This window comes from Trichinella spiralis, assembly GCF_000181795.1.
Source record: "Trichinella spiralis strain ISS 195 chromosome Unknown Scfld9, whole genome shotgun sequence".
Taxonomy (NCBI): domain Eukaryota; kingdom Metazoa; phylum Nematoda; class Enoplea; order Trichinellida; family Trichinellidae; genus Trichinella; species Trichinella spiralis.
This window is the reverse complement of record NW_003526948.1, coordinates 2,151,484-2,156,562: the sequence shown is the minus strand read 5'-3', so window position 1 is coordinate 2,156,562 and position 5,079 is coordinate 2,151,484.

Sequence of the window (5,079 nt, the reverse complement as noted above, 5' to 3'; positions counted from 1 at the left end):
TATTCGTTGAAATTGCCAAGTTTTGTGCAATAATTCGTTGTTTTGCGCAAGTCGATTTTCCTTCATTTTCGGTCAAGTTCTTGAAATTTGCAACCTTTCATGCTCTTTTGACTTGGTTGTTTTTGCGAAAATCTACGAAAACTTTGTTCTTCCGTTCATTCTTACTTTTGCATTGTTATTGGGCTGTCCATCGCCTAAACTTTTCATTGATTAAAATTGTTCTGCTTTGATTAGCTACAATTTTTTTCATTTAATTGGTCCAAATTTTTAATTACATAACAATTTATTACGTAATCTTTGATTTCTTTTAGTGTTCTATCGGTGACGTCACCAATTTGACAGTTAAATTTTTTCAATTTTTTTAGCTGTTTCTCTTTTAAATATATTACTTTTCCACTTTGCACTTCTAGTGATTAGTAACTGTAATATGATTTAAAAAAATTTCTATGTTTTACTGACGCTTGAGCGTGTATCACTTCATTTTGTCTATTGGCTTATGTTGGTTCCGTAATTCACAAACTGAAATTCATCATTATTTATTCCCATCATTCGAAAAGGCATCTCAAAAATACGAAACAGAAAATAGCACAAGCTATTGAAGTGAAATAAGGAAAACTACAATTGAATGTCTTGTTGTTTACAATTTAAATAAATATCTTTATTATGCAACTGCATTATTCTAATCAAATGAACTGCCTAACGAAGAGATAACTGAACAAAGAGATGTTAAGTGAACATGCTTATCTGGGTCATTCATTGTTTTCATCATTCGACACGTAATGACGTTTTACGATGGCCGCAAAGCTAGCCTTGTCAACGAATTTGATAATGAAGAAAGCTATGCAGCGATTATCATGAGCAAAGTCAAAATTCATTTCACAGGATTTTCTGAAATTTCACTAGATCAACACAAATATGGATTAAATTTCCCCTAAGCTAGCCGAAAGCATTTTCAGTTCAATCTGTGCAGCAGCTACGCTGCATCTGAGAAATTTTTTACATGAAGTCAGTACATACTGCACCAAATGTTTATTAAACATTTCACGGTACCCTACAGGAGCTAGAATTTCAGTATTTGTGAGTAGCATGATGCCGCAGAAATGCGCAAGGAATAAATTCAAGCGATAATACTGCTAGTCCGGAATTTTCACAATACATGCAGCACAATGTGGTTTTACATTACAATTTTACAATACATTACAATTGGCGCTGTTCATTGCTTTCTTTCTGCTTTTGAAGTGCTTCACTTTTATTTATCCATCTGAGTTTAAAATTAAAAATACGGTTCAAAAGAAATGTCAGCCATCACTTGTCATATAAATTACCTTCTTAGCTAACAATTAAATAAGATTTATGCCTAAGGTTCTTTTCTGTTTGTCAGATATTGTTCTGATGAAGGCTACTTGAAGGCTATTGAAGTACAAAGGGAAAATCTACAATTGATAAATTGTCCACAGCTGGAGTTTTCAGCTAAAACTGGGTGTGGTGATTGCTGAATTTTAGCATCGAAACACTTTTCTGATTTTCCCTGAATGTTCTCTGAAAATGATTCTGGTTCGCAAAAGAATTTAATCTTTCTTTCGCTCCTGTTCACAAGAGTTATTGTTTTTCTTCTTATGTTTCATTTAAAGAAAAAATAAAATCTGGAATTTTGTTTAAAATAGAAATTTGTGATTATACATTTTGTGTAAACTGTATTAAATTTGTTTTTCAATATCTAAGGTAAACCGACATCTAGGTTGATAAACATTCAAGTTGCAATTGTTGTATTACGATGATAACCACATGTTGAACATTCCAGATCAAAACGGATCTGTTGGATTTTGAAAACATTTCACCAAACAAAAGTGAAAGCAAAGAAAATTATTTTTCCTCTCACGTTATCTTCTTCTAGCACTGCATATGTTCTGCCAAAATATGATCATTGCTAATTATCATCGTCGACAAGCATAAAGCATATATTGATCTGTAATTGCCGTCCTTGACCCTTTGCAAATCAGCTAAAGGTTATTCAAGTACAAAGGGAAAATCTGCAAGTGATAAATTTTTCAGAAGCTGAAATGAGAAAAATAAGTCGATGCTAACATTAAGCAATCACCACTCCTTGTATTGGCTGGCAGCTGCAGTTGTGCAAAATTCCGTTCTATTTTTAGATACGGATGTTTCCTGTTTACATCGCTTCGGATGAAGCAAACAAGCGTTGTTTCCTTCATTTCTATCCATCAGACTTGACAGTTGACTGAGAACATGCATCGGCGATGAAATTTTTTTAAATCATATTACAAATACTAATGACTAAAAGTGCAAAGTGGAAAAGTAAATATTTAAAAGAAAAAACAGCTAAAAACAATATAAAAATTCTACTGTCAAATTGGTGACGTCACGGATAAAACACTAAAAGAAATCAAAGATTACGTAATGAATTGTTATGTAATTTAAAATTTGGACCAATGAAATGAAAAAAATTGTAGCTAATCAAAGCAGAACAATTTTAATCAATGAAAAGTTTAGGCAATGGAACCAATGCTATTACGCCATAACTATGCAATGAGAAGCGATCCAATGAAAATCGATTTTTTACCAACCAATGGAACATTAGCACTGAAAATTTTACCTAGAGAGACTATCCCGTATCATTCGTCTGAAATACAATTAAAATTATTAATTTTAAAGTTATTATAACACGTAACTGAGATTCCAGTTTTGTTTAAATTTGAAAACAGGCCTATTTTGTTCATCTTCAGACTGTCATGTATAATAATACATTTGCATGATAAATTTTTGTATGCTGCATTCACCTCTTTTTTAAAATCTAACGCCTTTGTATATTTAACATTAAATGAAGGAATATAATTTTTTCACAAAACTATAAATATGCACTTTCGGTTTCATTTCTACTCCATAATAATTTTTCTGCTGGTAAAGAGTGGTTCGACCGCTCACGATTTCACAAGACAAGACATTCTATCTTGCGGCATCCCCAACATCAGTAAATACTGTTGATCGTACCATTTCAAGCACATTCAAATTTTTATGACAGTGCCAGTTACGTAAGAATCAGGAAATCAATGAAAGCAGCTAAGAGCAACATTTCCTGCAGCAATTTTAAAAAAATTCTCCTGGCTGAGGCTATGAGTGAGGAGATAGTTGAGATGGTGGATCTGCGACAGAGTTGGGACCTGAAATGGAGGTTTTAGGAGGGGAAGGTGGAGAAGAGGTATTTAGTTTCAATGCGCGATTTATATAGTAATCAGAGTGGCAAGCTCCCCGAATATAACGCATCACAGTGACTGCCATTGGAACATGGGACCCAGAAATTTGTGTAGGATAAAGCAGGCCAAGTTTTTCCAAAAATAGGTGCAAGACAGGGAAGCCCTAGAAAGCAAGTGCATTTGGGGTGACCACCGGTAAACTGTATCTGTTCATCAGGTTGATTTTTTGTTGAGCTGGCACGGGAATGTGAAGCTTGGCAGAAAATCATCAGACGTCCCGTTGAGCGCAAACAAGCACAAAAGGAAAGAATCACAAACGGCATGAAAATACGTCTGGAATTCAGGCATGAATCACACAGCAATAAATTAAAAGTATATGAAAATCTGCACGTATTAATGTAACTGATGATAGCCGGCTTGAAAGCAACACAGCTTCATTGTTGTCAGAGAAGTAAATAAAATTCTCATTTCACATAAATGTCGTATTTCCAGTAGACAGTTTGATCTTACATGAGAACATAAAAAAAGCAAAAATTGGAAATAAAGCAGATAAAATGGGGAAAAGTAAAAAATTTTTATAGTATTTGGTTAAAGTTTACTTCAAAAATAAAATCACGGAAAGATAATTAATAATTCAAGATACAGAAAGAAGCATTATTTAAATTGCCAAATTAATGATAAGAAGGTTACTGAGCAATACACATGTTAGCTACTATTTTATTACGGTGCTGTTCGATAAACGGTGGCGATGCGTAACCAAGGTGCAAGTACAAGATGCTACATTCAGGTGAAAATTTAATACTGAAACTTATTTTCCTGATGTTTTGCTATGAATCCATGTATATTTAAGTATTTAAACACTTTTCAGTTTGAAGATGTGTAAGACTTGAAATACGTTTAAAGCAGAATTCTCAATTACATATAGCTGAACGTTAACGGTTTTGAACAAATCCATATTTCAATTCGCTATTTTAGGTAATCATCTAGATTTAATTGGAGAAGACGATAAAATTTTCAATTTACACTTGCTTATTGCATTCAATTTCATTCTGAACTGAGCAGGTCAAATATCACTAAGCGTATTGTTTTATCTATTATGCAAGACAGAAAAATACCGTTTTCATACAGAAATCGTTTTCAATTAATTTTATTATCACTTTATATTGTTTTCTAAATTTTAAGACATTAGATACATCAAATTTTTCATATAGTTAATTATGCTAGCATAGAGCGCAACAAGTGTGCTCAATCGTTGTTCATTTTTTGTTGACATTATGTTCTAATTCATATTAGAGTAGCATATCCAACTTACGTAAGCCGGTGTTTAACGCTACGTGCGCAATGTCTGTCTTTTATGCAAATTGGGCCGTTTGAAAATTAACTTCATATTAGCAGTGCACCAGTTAAATTGACTTTGTTGACTAAGAGTAGCATCGACAGTGATGTTTGCTCGATCTATTTCTGCGTTAACTACTGAGTAAGGTGTGTTATTAGATGTAGAAGAATGTTATCTTATCAAACATGGGCGTTGTCTAGTTTGAATGCAAATTTGAGTGCAATTTCAATTTGTTTGCTTTTGAGCTTATGCGTGACTTGCATAATATTTGTTCAACAAAATGAGGAATACGTTTCATACTTGCTAATCAATAGAAATGAACTTTATGTAAATTTTCCTGAGGCTACTATTAGTTGCTCTAGAAATGCATTTCAAATGATTGGAGGCGAACGATGTGCGGCGAAGGAACAATGGCGGCTTCAATACGATGACTACGTAGGGAAATCAATAATGGCCCTTGCTGTTTTTTTTTGAACCCCGTTTAACGTACTGAGGCCCCCCGCCCCGTACCCCAATTCCAAGAAAAGTATT